Raw genomic sequence first — 16,817 nt, forward strand, 5'->3', positions numbered from 1 at the left:
GAATTTTAAACAGGAAGTAAAGCTAATAGTGAATACAGAAGCTACAGTAATCAAGATAGTGTGGTGAGGGATGGGTCAGTAGAGTAGAACTGAGTGTCTATAAATAAACTCATACATCTCTGGCCATTGATTATCAACAAGAATGCCAAGACTGTGCAGTGGAAAGAGAATAGATTCTTTGATAAATAGCACCAGGACAATTGGTTATCCACATGCAGAAGATGAAGTTGGACCCCTCTCTTACATTACACACAGAAATTAACCCAAAATTGACAAAAGACCTAAATGGAAGGGTTGAAACTGTAAGATTTTTAGAAGAATACGCAGGAGTAAATCTTAGTGTCTTTGGAGCAGGCAGCAGTTTCTTAGATATGACACCAAAAATCACATGGGGCCACACAATTAAACAGATTGGACCTCATCAAAATTTTGGCATTGTGTGCTTCAATAGCCCCCATCAAAAAATGTAAAAGCCCACGGAATGAGAGAAAATAATTGCAAATTATATATATGGCAAGGGACTTGTATCCAGGATATATTCAGAACTCCTATAGCTCAATAACAAAAAGACAAATAGTCCAATTTTTTTAATTAACAAATAATTTCAGTAGATGTTTCTCCAAAGAAGATGCACAAGTGGCCAATACACACCTGAAAAGATGTGTCATTAGAGAAACGTAAATCAAAATCACAGTGAGATAGCCCTTCATACCCACTAGGATGGTGTAATAAAGATAGGCAGTAACAAGTATTGGTGAAGATACCAGAAATTTGAATCTTTATATACAGCTAATGGAAATGCTTTGGAAAACAACTTGACAGTTCCTCAGATGGTTAAACATAGAATTTACCATGTGACCAAACAGTTCCACTCTTAAGTATATATTAAAGAAAAATGAAAACATTCATTCATGTAAATGTTTATATATGGATGTGCATAACAGCATTTATAATAGCCAAAATGTGGAAACCGCTTAATGTCTACCAGATAGTGAATGGATAAATGAAAGATATTGTTTACATAGAGTGAAATATTACTCAGCTATAAAAAACAGAATGAAGTACTGATGCATTCATTCTGCAACATGGATGAGCCTTGAAAACATTATGTTAAGTGAGTAAAGCCAGTCACAAGAAGCCACATATTTTATGATGCTATTTATGTGAAATGTCCAGAATAAGTACATCCATAAAGATAGGAAGTAGATTTATAATTGCCCAAGGTTGAGGAAAGGAGACTGGGGAGTGCCTCCAGATGGGAATGGGGTTTCTTCCTGGAATAATGAAAATAGTCTAAAATTAGATTGTGGCAACGGTTACACCACTCTGTGAATTCAGTGAAAACCACTAAACTACACACTTGAAATGGGTGATTTTATTAAGATGTGAAATATATCTCAGTCTGTCTTAAAATGTTAATACTTTAAAAGTCAAAACAGAACAAAAGCTCCCAGGCACTTACAGCTAGTATTTGATCTTTGACAAAGAAGCCAAAAACATATACTGGAGAAAAGATAGCCTCTTTAATAAATACTGCTAGGAAAATTGGATATCTGCATGTAGAAGATTGGGTCTAGACCTGTATATCTCACCAGGTACTAAACTAAAATCAAAATGGATCAAACATCTAAATGTTAAAACATAAACACTTAATCTACTCAAAGATAAAATAGATACAACTGATGGAACACACAGGCATAGGCAAGGACTTTCTGAACAGAACTCCAGTGACACACGAAATAACACTGAGAATCAACAAATGGTCATATCAAGTTAAAAAGCTTCTGTAAGCCATCTATGAAAAACCAACAGCCAATATCATACTAAATGGTCAAAAACTGAAATCCTTCACACTAAAATCAGGAACAAGACAAGGATGTCCACTATCACCACTCTTGTTCAATATAGTTCTGGAAACATTAGCCACAGCAATTAGACAAGAGAAAGAAATAAAAGGAATAAAGATAGGTAATGAAGAAGTCAAATTGTCATTATTTGCAGATGACATGATACTGTATATAGAAGACCCCAAGAACTCCACCAAAAGTCTTCTGGACTTAATAACCAAATTCAGTCAAGTAGCTGGTTACAAGGTCAACACACAAAAATCAATAGCTTTCCTCTACACGAATGACAGACTCACTGAGAGAGAAATAGGGCAAATAATTCCTTTCACAATAGCATCCAAAACACTGAAATACCTAGGAATCATCCTAACGAAAGAAATCAAAGACCTGTTCTCTGAAAACTATGGCGCTCTGAAAAGAGAGATTGAAGATGATATCAGAAAATGGACAGACATCCCCTGCTCCTGGGTAGGAAGGATTAATATAGTGAAAATGGCCATACTTCCAAAACTGCTATGTAGATTTAATGCAATTCCAATTGAGATCCCAGCAGCATACTTCATAGACCTCGAGAAAACAATCCAAAAATTCATTTGGAACAAGAAGAGACCCAGAATAGCAAAAGCAATTCTAGGTAACAGAGACATGGCAGGGGGTATCACAATCCCCAACCTGCAACTCTACTACAAAGCTACTGTGATAAAAACAGCATGGTACTGGCAAAGAAACAGACTTGAGGACCAGTGGAACAGATTAGAAGATGCAGAAACAACACCAGACACACTCAGCCATCTCATCTTCGACAAAGGAGCCAAACACCCTCACTGGAGGAAAGATCGCCTCTTTAATAAATGGTGCTGGAAAAATTGGGCTTCAACTTGCCAAAGATTAAAACTAGACCTGCATCTCTCACCATGCACTAAACTAAAATCAAAATGGATTAAAGATCTAAATATTAAAATAGAATCTCTGAACCAGTTGGAACAGAGGTTAGGTAGAACTCTTGAAGACATCAGTGTAGGAAAAGATTTTATGAACAAAACCTCAGTTGCCCGTGAACTAGCACAAACAATCAACAAATGGGATCTCTTCTTATTAAAAAGCTTCTGCACAGCAAGAGAAACCACCAGCAGTGTGAAGAGACAACCCACAATGTGGGAAAAAATCTTCACCTGCTCTTCCTCAGACAAAGGTCTACTATCTCGAATCTATAAAGAACTTAAAAAGATCAGACCTCCCAAATTTAAAGACCCAATCCAAAAATGGGCATCTGAAATGAACAGATATTTCTCAGACAAAGAAGTAGAAATAGCAAATAAATACATGAAAAAATGTTCAACATCACTGGTCATTCGAGAGATGCAAATGAAAACCACGCTGAGATTCCACTTCACTCCAGAAAGAATGGCTGCTATCATGAAATCAACCAATAACAAATGCTGGCGGGGCTGTGGGGAAAGAAGAACCCTGCTCCCCTGCTGGTGGGAGTGTAGACTGGTGCAAGCACTGTGGAAATCAGTATGGATATACCTCAAAGAACTAGGACTGGAAGACCCATTTGACCCTGCTATTCCACTGCTGGGGATCTTCCCCAAAGAATTAAAAGAATCATACCACAGTGATATATGTGCACCCATGTTCATAGCAGCACAGTTTGTAATAGCTAAAATTTGTAAACAGCCCAAATGCCCATCAACTGGAGACTGGATAAAGAAAATGTGGTTTTTTTATAAAATGGAGTACTACTCAGCCATAAAAAATGAGAAATTAGAGACATTTATAGCTAAGTGGATGCACATTGAGGCAATACTCTCAAGTGAAATAAACAGGACACACATGTGTAAATACCAAATAGTTTCTCTGGTGTGAGAAACTGAAAGTGTAAATAAGGACTAAATGTATAATAGGTAATGTGAAATAGGAAGAAAAGGGGCAAAGGGGAAGGAAGTGGGAGGGCTAGGGGAAAGGATAGAAGGGAATGGGATTAATATGAGAAAATGGAAAACTAGGAACAAAATCTTTGTAAATAGGGAGGACTGGAGGGGTTGAAGGGAGGGCTGGGCAAGGGTGAAAAATAAGAACCAAGAGCAATTATGTAAAGGTGCAAATTTCCAATGATGAATGTCATTATATTGTATACCTAAAATGTACCAATGATTAGAATGAATAATCGATAATGCAAAATAGGAAGAAAAGGTCCAAAGGGGTAGGGGTAGTGGGAGGGGCAGGGGAAAGGAACGAAGGGAAAGGAAACAATGATGAGAAATGGAAAAATGGAAATAAAGTCTTTGTAAACAGGGAAGGGTGGAGGGCGTGAAGGGAGGGCTAGGAATGGGGAAAAAATAAGAACCAGATGCATTATGTAAAGTTACAATTCCCAATGAGAAATGTAATTGTGATGTATACCTACAATGTACCAATAAAAGAATTTAATACAAAAAAAAAAGCTTCTGTATACCAAAGGAAACAACCAAAAGAATGAAGAGACAATTTACAGAACAGCAAAAAAAAAAAAAATTTGCCAGTTATTCCTCAGAGAACTAACATCAAGAATATATTAATGGGGCAGGGATTTAGCTCAGTAGTTCTGGCACCTGCTTCACAAGTGCAGAGTCCCGAGTTCGATCCCTGATACCAAAAAAAAATGTTGTAATAATATATTAAGAACTGAAAAAAAAAATAAGATCTCCCCCAATATAAAAGACCCAATCAAACAATGAGCAGCTGAAATGAACAGACACGTCTCAGAAGTACAAATGGTCAATAAATACATGGAAAAATGCTCATCACCACTGGCTATCAGAAAAATGCAAATTAAAATGACCCTGAGATACCATCTTATCCCAGAAAGAATGGCTGTCATCCAAAAACCTAATAATAACAAATGCGGCTACAGATGTGGGGAAAAAAGAACTCGACTACACTGTTAGTGGGAATGTAAACTGGTACAACCACTATGGAAATCAGTGTGGAGATCCTTCAGAAAACTGAGATAAGAAATTCCATTTGACCCAACTATCCCCCTTCTAGATATCTTCCCCAAAGAGTTAAAGTCATCATATTATAGTGCTGTATGCATACCCATGTTTGTAACAGCACGATTTATAATAGCTAGACCTTGGAAACAGTATATATGTCCATCTACAGATGAATGGATAAGGAAAATGTGCTATTTACAGACAATGGAGTGCTTTGCTGCCATAAAGAAAGATAAACTCAAGGCATTCATGGATAAGTGGATACACCTCAAAAATATAATGTTAAGTGAAATAAGTCAGATCCACAAGCTCACATGTCATGTGGTTTCTCTTATATGAGAAACACAAATAAAGAACAAAATAGGAGATAAATAGGAAATTCTATTGTTTCAAAAATATTTCAATATATATGCTAATTGGTTTCATTTATATCTTCGTTCATTGAAAAGAAAGATTTGTGTTACTGATTTTTTTTGTAAGAATCTTTTTGGTTTAGTTCTTGTACTCTGACTAACTACTTTGAAAATAATAATACAGAATATAATAACTTGTTATTATTTGATTATGAAACTTTATGGGAGTTTTTTCATAAAATTTAAAAATTAAAGCCTTCAATATAACCAAGTAGTATTTGCTTCTTAGATAGCCACATTCTTTCATGTGTATCCTCTTCACAATCCAGCAAATATTTGGTCTTCTTCATGCTCCATGTGCCCTACATCTTAGGCAGAAAGGCCCGGGGCCCAGGAGTGCCTGGCACAGCACTCCTCAGTGCAGTGGTGTACTGGGGACCTCAGCTGTCCCTGGGCCTGGCCTCACTTGCTTTCTCCCATTTGGAAAGGTGTCAGGCTCCAGGGTATTTCTGTTGCTGCAGTCAGCGCAGAGCCAGGACTGACGATTGTTTCAGAGCCTTAAGCTACACCTCGTGCTCCAAATCCACGCACAAGCAGCTGAGAATGGGCTGGCCGTGCCAGCAATTGCTTCTCTCCCCTTGTTAATCCCCTTCAATCTGCTGCTCCTCAGTGCCCCTCCCTTGACACCATCCTGTGGCCCAGCTGTGATGCAACTGAACAAGCGGCTTGGACTTTGAAAGGTGACTCTTAGTGACACCTCGACTGACCCAGCCCCTGCCTGGCCCGGGTGCGCTTGGCGTTCCTTTCTGAGGAGCACCAGAGGCTATCTCTGGACTAACCCTTTTCAGCAGCCCTGCTTGCTCTGCGACTGAGGGCGACTGCTACTGACCCCGCTGAGAGCCTGGCCCTGCTGCCAGTGCCATTAGGAGCACAGCGTTTCATTGCTAAGCAAAGACTCCCAAGAAACTTCCAGTCCTTTTGTGGTTCTTACATCACAGTTTATGCTCTGACACAAGTTATTAAATCATGGTACAACTAGCTTTGAGATGAATGGGAAAATACACATTTGAGTGTGTGTGTGTGTGTGTGTGTGTGTTTCTGCTTTACTCTTTCATTACCTGGTCAAGATATAGTTTTATTTAAAAATTCATCCATCTCTTTCACAGACCCAGGCTTTTATGGAAAAAAAGAACACCCAAACCATTTTGAGTCACTTTTCAATCTGTGTGGACTTATTCTTTCTGTGTGTGTGTGTGTGTGTGTGTGTGGACTTTTTCATAGAATACTAGAATTAAAGTAAATCTAATTTCTCCCTCTGTCCAGACAGATGAATTTATCAGTATTCTGATTACATTTTCAAGTGACTGTCTCCTAATGGCACATGGACAGAGAATCCAGCTGTGCCCAGAGGTACAGGCAGTGTTAAGCATGGGGCTGCCAGGACTGGCCTGTGCCCCGAAGGGCAGGGAAGCCTCTCTCCTGTCCCCAGCTTGCCCCTTAGTTGCTATATGAAGAGGAATTGCAGGAAATGGAATCTGCTCTGGTCATGGAAGTTTGAAAGAAACAAAGCATGATCTGATAAAGAGCAGATTAATCTTGCTATTTCGTTTCACTTTCAGAAAGAGCGCAGGCAGGATTGTGATATGAAGTGTTTGGTTTCACATCTGTTCCAGGAATTATCCTCGGCATAAATCCATTTTTCTTTTAAGCATTCTAAATTATCCTGGGACCTCCTCCTCCTGTCCCCCACCCCACCCCACTTCATCATGGCCCAGAACAGCTGACAGACTCCGAGAAAGATCATCTTGTCACTGCCACCAACCCAATGGAGGGAAGTCTAAGTCTTAGGAATCAGAATTTCTATGGACCAGTGGTATCAGTGTTGTGCCCTGCTCTCGATGAAGGGTTTAAAATAAAAAGTAAGTAGCAGATGCACAGTGTGATGAAAAGCCCCAACTTAAAATTGGAAAAATTAGCTCCCATCTCAACCTTGCTACTGTGTACGTAATGCTGGGCAAGTCACCAAACATCTTGGGCCTCGGGGTCCTCAGCTATAAAACTAGAGCAATATTTCCCGAAGCATATTTATTATATAAAGTCTTTACTGTGAAATAAGTTTGAGAAATGCTGTTTACCCTATGCCACTTCCTAAAGACTGTAATATTAAATCCAGGTGAATTGCCATATGCCTGTTATCCCAGCACTCAGAAGGCTGAGGCAGGAGAATCTCGAGAGTTTGAGGCCACCCTGGGCTACATAGTGAATTCAAGGCCAGCCTGAAATACATAGCAAAACCTTGTCTCAAAACAACAACAACAACAAAAAGACTGTCATAAACATATTTTTAACTCAGCATTTCTCAAATTTATCTCACCTGGAACCATTTTTCTTAAAATATTGAATGACATCTTGACATTTTGAGAAATGAGGTTCAACTTCAAAACAAAATGCTACAGATCCATAATCTATCACATGCTGTGCTTACCACTCTTAGTTTAAAGTAACTTTCCAACTTTCAAATCTCATCCTTGGGAAAAAGAAAAATAATTTCATATGTGGTAAGGTGACTTCTAATTTTGAAAACTGAACTTAAGTGCTGAAGCTATTATTCAGACCAATACAGTCACAGCTAGAGCTGGGAAAACGTGTTCTGAGACTTCTGTTTTCTCCCTCAGCCTTTCAGATGACCTTTGAGCATGTGGTTCTATTAATTATTCTGTGAATTAATTATGCTCAATGCTATATTCACTGCACAAAAGGAATAACAAAATTAAGAAATCACAAGGTCCCTAACCTATAGTTTAGAAAAAAAATGTATTCAAGAAAAAAATGAAATTTCATATTTTAGAGTAAAGCAAAGAATGATTTGCAAATTCTTATTTTGACAAATGTTAGTATATAATTAAATTAAATACCTACTGGGAAAATGCAGAGAATAAGGAATTCAAAGAACAACTAGATCAGGGACTAATTGGGAGTTACAGAGGGGGAAAATGTGAAAATAGAATCAAGCAAAGAAAGTACTTTTATAGTACCACACAAAAGTAGAATTTTACCTGGTACAAATATTAAGGCAAAAATTAAGTTCTAAGATCACCCTCAGCCTAGCTTCATTAAATCATTAAAATCTTGGTTTCATTAAAAACTATGGCTAATGATAAGCTTTTGAGAAACAAAAATGACTTAATCATTCGGTTTGGAGAATTTAAGTTATTTAAAGAGTTAGCCTTCAAGAGCTGGGTATGATGGTGTCATGCCTGTAATCCCAGCAGGAAGATCACTGTGAGGTCCAGGCCAGGCTGAACTACAGAGCAAGACACCAGAAAGAGGGAAGGGGGTGAATGGAGGGAGGAAGAAAGAACGGAAAGGAGGAAAGATAAAGAAAGAAAAAAAGGAAGAAAGTGTTGGTCTTCGATAACGTCACGATTTGGGTAATGTTGCTTTCTCCTGTGCACCTCTCTGGCTGCGCCTCCTTAGTCTCATAAAGCTCCTCACCCTCTGCTTCCTTGTGCACTTTAATCCTCTGGGGTGCTGTCTTTGGTCCTCTCCCTTACTTCCAGTGGCCTCCATAAAGAACAATTCCACGCCTGGACCTCCAGCTGTGACCGTCACACAGGGCTTCGAAGTTGGTCATGCACCGCAGAGTTTAGGGCACCACACTCCTATGACCTGTGCAGCGGCCCTTCCAGCCCGCACTTCTCTGTGGATCTGTGAGTCCCAGGTGACTCTCCTGTAGGTCGCACAGGCCTCTCAGGTGTAACACAGCCCAAACTGATCTTGTCATCTTCTCAGAGGTGCACTTCTCCTATGATCCTCTCGAGTCACCTCATCAGTGGCTCCTCCCCTCAGCCCACATACTCAGTTGGTATCAATTATTATATTTTTCCCTTTCAGTATCTGTCAGATGCTAAGTTCAGTCTCATTCATATGCAGTCCCATAACTTGGACGCATCGTTTCTGGTCTCAACCATTATTGTGTAGTCCATGCAATCCCCGCAGCCTTAGTCTGACCCCACCACTCTCCTCCTCACTGCTCTTTGGTGATCTTTTACAGACAATTGTGATGATGATGTTCCCCACTGAACAGTCTTCTAAACCCCCTTTAAAGTACAGACCCCTGCCCTGGATTACTGATGCCCTGCATGGCCTGCTCTCCACCCTCTCCATTTTCCACCACTCCCCCTACACACACCTTTAAATTCCACTCATTCCAGGCTGTGTGTCCTGCTGTCTCAGACGTCTATGCCATTGCACAAGGTGTTTCCTCTGCCTAGAAACCCCATCCCTAGTACCCTTGGCCTTTCTCTGCAATACAATTTGGTAAAATCTCTTTTTGTTTCATTTCACTTGTTGGATTCTACTACTAGATTATAAATTTCCAAAAGAACTTGGACACAAAAGCATTAAAATGTATTATGTTCATGTACCAACTCACCACAGTAAATGTCATTATGTACAGCATAAAAAATAAAATTATTTTAAAATATTCATTTAAAAAATAATAAATTTCTAAAAAGACTAGGAGTTACGCCATTTACCTCTGTATCACCAGTACTTTTCACAGTGCTGAGCATATAGTAGACATTCAGTGAGTGTGGGATGAAAGATGAATTTCTATTGCCATTATAAGACCTAACATTCACTAAATAAGTCTCTTGATAGTATGAAGGTCATGCCATGTTCAGATCCTGTAAATGAGAGGTATTTTAATGACTGCTTCTACACTTCTTTCTGTCTCTTGAACTTCTAAGAGGACGACAGAAACTCCATTACGCTTTTACAGTCAATATTTTCTTGCTACTAAGGGCTATGCTACTCCCACCAGACCTTTGTGGGAGAAAACCACTCAGTATATGTATAAACTAAAGTTATTCATTCAATCCTCTACTCATTGACTGTTAAAATCATAAGATTTAGGTATAAATCTCCTAGAATTGACTCAGTAACTAGCAAGGATCTATGCACCCATATTTTTGTGTTGACCGTTTTGTAGTTGTAGTTGTTTAAATGTTTTTACTTCTAACTTCAAGGAAGAAAACAAATTATGTGAGATGATACAATAGAGAACCCTTGGACTTGTCTTCTATTGTCATAGTAGCTGTGCAAACCTACACAATCCTAACCTTCCTAGACTTAGCCTTCTCCTTGTAAAATGGAAATACTTTCATATAGAAGTATTTTTAATGCCTGCTATTAGGTGCTTTGCTCACACCAGAATTAAAATAGTTGTCCATCAGGCCGGAGATATAAGGAAATATAACTCAGTGGTAGAATGTTCACCAAGTGTGCCTGGGTTCAATCCTCAGCACCACAAGGAGAAAAAAACACAAAAGTTTCCCGGACATAGTGGCATACACCTGTAATCTCAGCTACTTGGCAGCCTGAGGCAGCAGGATTGCAAATTCAAGGCCAGCCCAGACAATTTAGCAACTCCCTATCTCAGAATTAAAAAGAGCCAAGCATGATGGTGCACACCTGTAATCTGAGTACTCTAGGAGGCTGAGGAAGGAGGATCACAAACAATTTGAGTCCAGCCAGGACAGCTTATCAATTTAGCAACACTTGGGGCCGGGGATTTAGCTCAGTGGTTCCAGCGCTTGCCGCGCAAGCGCAAGGTCCTGAGTTCCATCCCCGGTACCAAAAAATAAACAACTAAATAAATAAAATTTGGCAACACTGTGCCTCAAAATTTTTAAAAAGCCCAGGGATGTAGCTCAGTACAGTAGACCTGGGTTCAATCCCCAGTACTGCTAGCTCGCTAAATAGGTAAATTTATTAAATAAGTAAACAGGCAAATAAATAAAAAGCTGGTGGTGCACACCTGTAATCCCAGCACAGGAGGGGCTGAGGCAGGAAGATCATGAGTTCAAGGCCATCCTAGGCTACACAATGAGTTCAAGGCCAGTGTGGACCACATAGCAAAACTTTGTCTCAATAAGAAAAAATTTTAATTAAAATTTAAAAGGCCTGCAGATACCACTCAGTGGTAGAGCGCCCCTGTGTTCAATCTCCAGTATAGCAAAAATAAATAAAGAAAAAAAAAAATAGTTCTGTGTCTTCATGGAGTTGCTAGACGAGATATTGCATGTGAAAATGGAGTTGCTGGCCTTTTTTTTACTAGCAAGTGACACCTAGAATGGTGTAAGTCTTCAGTCATCAAGACTCAATTACTTTTAACAGAAAAGTATAGTGATTCATTTATAGCAAGGTGTAAAACAAAGAAATAGTTGGCCCTGCCCCCAGTTAACAAAAAAGTTCAAGTAGCCACACTGTTCTTTTTGCAACCATTCCAGTTAATGTAGGTTTTTCTTTGTCATTGGGTGAGGTTATTGGTTGTACCGGTTCTCTAGTGCTGCATAACAAATTTCGCCCCCAAACTCATGGCTTTACCAACACATATTAGTGCAGGCTTTCTGTAGGTCAAGATTTCTAGCTCCACTGGCTGTCTCTGTTCAAGGTTTCCCCTCAGGTTACAGGGAGCAGGCAGCTGGGACCCATGATCCCATCTGAAGGGTGAACCCCAGCTCAGCTGCTTCCAGCTCACTGGGTAGTTGTTAGCCTCTTTCCACTTGGGCTTCCTATAGGCTCCTTTTATCAACTCCATTGCACCCTCCTGAAATTCCTATGTTGACACCCCAGCCCCCAGAACTTCAAATCGTGACTGTATGTAGAGATACACCTTTAAGGAGGCAATTAAGTTAAAATGAGGCTGTTAAACTGGGCTCCAGCCTGACCTCTTATAAAAAGAAATTCGGACACAGAGAGACATGGGGGAAGTGTGCACCCAGAGCCATGACCTGGGAGGACACAGTGAGGAAGTCAAGGAGAGCCCAAACCTGCCAGCCCCTTGATCTTGGACTTCTAGCCTCTAGAGCTGTAAGAAAATGAATTTATGGGTTTCTTTTTTGTTTTGTTTTGTTTTGTTTTGTTTTGTTTGAGACAGGGTCTTATGTAGGCCAGACTGGCCTTGAACTCACTGCAATCCTACTGCCTTAGCCTCCCAAATGCTGGGATTATAAGCCGGCGCCATCAAACCCAGCTGAATTTATGTTATTTAAGCAGCTCAGGATGTGGTATTTTGTTATGGCAGCTAGAGCAAACTAATACATCTGTCTTGTGACATGACAAGCAATCCATGAGACAGTGAGAGAGTACTCAAGCCAGCGCCCATGATCTTTTTGTAATTTAACCCTGCGAGCAACACAATCTTTATCTGTATTCTCTTTAAAGTCATTAAGTGCAGGCCACCTTTAATGATAAGGGCGGGGATCACCAAAGCCCATTTCACAGTGTGGCCCTAGTTTTATTTTGATTTTTTTAAAATTTTTCTTGGAAATACTTTAAAAAGCATTAAGAAATGAGCCAGGCATGGTAGTGTGTGCCTGTAATCCCAGCACTTTGGGGGGCCAAGACAGGAGGAACGCAAGTTGGAGCCTACCTGGGCAACTTAGCGAGACCCTGTCTCAAAGCAAAAAATTTAGGAAGAAAAAAAAGTCTGGGGATATAACTAAGAGCAAAGGCCCTGGATTCAATCCCTAGTACAAAAAAACAAGACAGCTTAGGCTAATACCTGGACACCCTGACTGACGATCTCTAGGCCGTATTACCTTTCTGTGAAACTGACTGTTAACCATCTAGAGGAGATGAAATTTTGACATTTAGGATAAGGTTCTCTAAAGGTAAAGAAGAATATTTTATAGATAGAATTGAAGAGAATCGGTCCAAAGACTCCTTGAGTCAGGTCTAAGGCAGTGATCCTCAGCCAGGAGTGCACACTGCAGGGAGTATGGGAGAAGGGGGGGGGGGGCGGCGGCAGCATAGGTTAAGAAAGCACAGTCAGACCACTGTCATTTTATGTGTAGAAAGTGAAAAGAAATTTATAGCTTTCATAAAACAAACAACAGAAAGGAAAACTGAACAGAATCTCCTCGTCTGATGGGGCACAGGTCTGAAAGGTGGAGAAACTGGTTTAATCAATGCTCCTGTTGTTCGAGGACTTAAAAAGGCAGATAAGTGAGAGAGATGTCCATGGGCATGCAGGGCACTGGCGTCCCCAGAGCGAGGAGATGGCTGGGAATCCAGGGAGAGTGATACAGATGATTCAGGGGCTGTATGGATTCATTTGGGTGATAAGTAGAAAACAGCAGACGTATCCAGGAGCCTTGAGAGAACTTATAGGAAGAACTTTACACAAGGAGGATTGTGATTGTTGAGCCCACACTTTAGTTCAAAGGTCCCAGAGGACATCTGCTCTGTGGTGAGAGCGGCTGCCATCTGGTTCCCCTCACTAAGCCTCGGTTCGAAGTAGCTGTAGCTTCTAAAATTAGTGGCGCTGTGGGCTTGATTGTCTCATGCTCCTCTAACCATCAGTCTGTATGGTAGAGCTGTCCTTACTCCCAACCTCAGTCACACTTTTCTTCACCAACAGGCCTCTTTCTGGTTTCTTACGTGATGCTAACATGAGAGGAAATTCCCTCTCCCTTTCAGAGCTCTCTGAGAAATAACACACCCAAATACATTACGTTCCAATAATTCAGCTCCTGCTTCATTGGAGCTCTCTTCTGGGTGGGCCTTTTGTGTAAGAGAGGAAGAAGCTGTTTCCTGTTATCTCCTGGTTGCACGATAACAAGGTGACAGACTGATCCTAGGCTCCGTTTTTTGTTTTCCTTATAAAAAGCTATGGAACCAGAGCTAGACAATGGGAGAGTCTTACCAGATCCACAAGGATTAGCTGGACAGTTCTCTTGAAGAGAACATGTTTTTCTGTAGATAAGGAACAGTTTTGGAGATAATATGGTCCCAGTGCTTTGCTCCTATTTTATCCACAGTAGAGGAAGAATGTCCATCCCTATGTGCACAGACTGTCCTGAGAAAGGCATGCACCCATAGGCTACATATGCATACCAGGGCTGGCAGCTGCCCTCCTGAGCTGGAGACCCTTTGGTACTGTTGATTTCTTTAAAAGTTTATGCATGGGTTACTTTTTGTTGTTGTTGTTTTGTTTTGTTTTTATTTTTTGAGGCAGGATCTCCCTTTGTAGTTCAGCCTAGCCCTGAAGTCACTGTGTAGCCCAGGCTGGCCTCAAACTCACAGGGATCCTCCTGCCTCAGCCTCCCGAGTGCTGGGATTACAGACAAGTGCCACCATACACAGCAGGTTCTCTTTTAAAAAATAGAGAGTTCCAAAATTAATTTTTGACTAATGCCAACTAGCAATTTGCTCCAGCACAGATTAGAGTGACTCTTTTCCTGAGGAGTACATTGGGCCACTTCTGCCTCTGGGTTTTGTTCCTCTTTGAATTTTCTTTCTCTGGGCTTATTTTAACATTTTATTCACTTCCAGAACTTCACCTTTTATCTTCACTCTCCAGGTCTTGATATTTGGGTCTCCATTGATGGGGTCCAGAATATATTTGGTTGCAAGTAATTGACCCCCACTCAAACCCTTAGAAAAAGAGGGGACTTACTGACTCACAATAGAGATGACAGAGATGGATCCAAGAACTAAGTGTGGTCAGACTTTTCCTCTCCATCACCCTCTGCCTCCTGCTCTTTCTCCTCATCCTTCTTCCCTTTTCATGTCTTATCACAGCTTTACTGACCTCCCTATTTCCTGCTTTACATGGTTCCTTCAGTGTGGTAAGACCAGATGGAGGTGTGTTGTTTGAGCAGCTCCAGCCTTATTCCTGCCTCATTCTTTTTTTTTTTTTTTTTTTGAGACAGGGTCTCACTATGCAGTTCACGCTGGCCTCGAACTCACTATGTAGCCTAGGCTGGCCTTGAACTTGCAGCAGTACTCCTGTCTCAACCTCCCGAGTGCTGGGCCTACAGGTATGCACCACCACACCCAGCTTCCAGCCTTATTCCTGCCAGGTTAGCAACCAACAGTAAAGAGAGGTTTTCTTCTTCTGCTTTAGTAGAAAGAGTCTCCCAAGGAAGGACTGTGATTGGTTTGCATGTTGAGACTACCTCTTGAAACAGTTGCTGGGACTGGATAAAGAAAATGTGGGTTTTTTAATAAAATGGAGTACTACTCAGCCATAAAGAATGAAAAACGAGAGTCATTTACAGCTAAATGGATGCGTATCGAGGCCATACTCTTAAGTGAAATAAATAGGACACACATGTGTAAATACCGAATAGTTTCACTAGTGTGAGAAACTGAGAGTGTAAACAAGGGTTAAAATGAATAATTGATAATTTGAAATAGGAAAAAAGGTCCAAAGACGAAGGAGTGAAGGGAGGGGAAGGGGAAAGGAAAAGAGGGAAAGGAAAAACTATGAGAAAAGAAAAAAAAATGGAAATGAAATCTATGTAAATAGGGAAGGGTGGAGGGGGTGAAGGGTGCACAGGAAAGGGGGCAAAAAAAAATAAAAGAACCAAGATACATCATGTACAGGTACAAACACCCAATGATAAATGTAAATGAATTGTATACCTAAAATGTACCAATAAAAAAAAAAAAAAAAAAAAAAAGAAACAGTTGCTGAGGTCAAGGGAATCCAGACTTCAGCCAGATCTAGATCGCCTGCCAACCTTCATGATCACGGGGAGATGGAACTAATATTTGTGGTCTGGCCATTGTTCCCTGGTTGGAATAGAGGAAGGGGAGGGGGTGATTTCCCAAAGGAAATGAAAGGGGTGAAACCATAAGCAGATAGGGTCACTAAGTGGACAAAAAGTAAATTTCCCCTACTAATAAGGGGTTACATACGATAGCGCCTGCAATAAACACTTGGTGTAATGCCTGGAGTAGAATAAATGATAACTCAATATCTAATTATTGAATGTCTGTTTTTTAATTATAGTAAAAAATATATATAGCACAAAATTTGCTGTTTTAGCTATTTTTAAGTGTACAGCTCAGTGGAGTTCAGCACATTCATATTGTTAGCAGCCATCACCACCACCCATCTCCAGAACTTGTGCATCTTACAAAACCACAGCTCTGTACCCATTAAACAATAACTCCCTATTCCCACTTGCCCTGGTCTACCATTCAACTTTCTCTATGAATTTGACTACACTACGTACCTCAAATAAGCAGAGTCATACAGTATTTTTCCTTTTGTGACTGGCTTATTCACTTAGCATAATGTTCTCAAGGTTCTGTGTTGTAATGTATTGGAATTTTCTTCCTTTTAAAGGTTGAATAATATTCCATTGTATATGTATGCTGTCTTCAGGTTCTGGCCCTTTCCAGGTTCTTGTCCTAATCAAAGAATTAGGCAAGAAAATGCACAAAAGGTAGCAAGGTTTTACATTTATCAAAGGTATTAAAGGTAGGAAAAGAAGTGCTCTGCAGAGTGAGTGTGGGCCAATTAAAGTAGGAAAAGAAGTAGACTCTGCAGAGAACCTGCAGTGGCCATGAAATGAATGGTGAGTTGTTTGTATCTTCTCCTCCCCCCACTTTTTTTTGGTACTGGGGATCGAGCTCAGGACATTGTGCTTGTGAGGCAGGCACTGTGCCACTGAGTTAAATCCCCAGCCCTGTATCCCCCATTTTGATGTCAGATCCAGGCCACCCTCTCAAAAACCTGCTTGACCTGTACTAGAAGAATTGAAGATAGCATTTTCCAACTGGTACCAGATACAGGGCTTGGGCACATGTGTCCTGGATCTCTATGATTGACAAGTCAT

At 40.4% G+C, this 16,817-nt stretch overlaps 1 protein-coding gene across 22 annotated transcripts in view; it reads left to right on the forward strand.

Annotated features, from left to right (window-relative positions):
* The window catches only part of Ttll5 (tubulin tyrosine ligase like 5), a 300,152-nt gene that overhangs the window by 252,501 nt on the left and 30,834 nt on the right, over positions 1 to 16,817 (forward strand). Inside the window, exon 33 of one of the 22 annotated variants that reach the window (XR_015444940.1) lies at positions 14,901 to 15,008. The exons of 20 other annotated variants lie outside the window; for them this stretch is intronic. The gene's annotated coding sequence lies outside the window, so the exon portion shown is untranslated. Of the gene's footprint in view, positions 1 to 14,900; positions 15,009 to 16,817 lie in introns of those variants that run through there. One more of the 22 variants, XM_087195109.1, reaches the window with a different exon arrangement.

The sequence above is a fragment of the Heterocephalus glaber genome, unplaced genomic scaffold, assembly GCF_053883595.1.
Source record: "Heterocephalus glaber isolate CG9 unplaced genomic scaffold, H.glaber_assembly_v1.0 deba00001608, whole genome shotgun sequence".
Lineage (NCBI taxonomy): Eukaryota > Metazoa > Chordata > Mammalia > Rodentia > Bathyergidae > Heterocephalus > Heterocephalus glaber.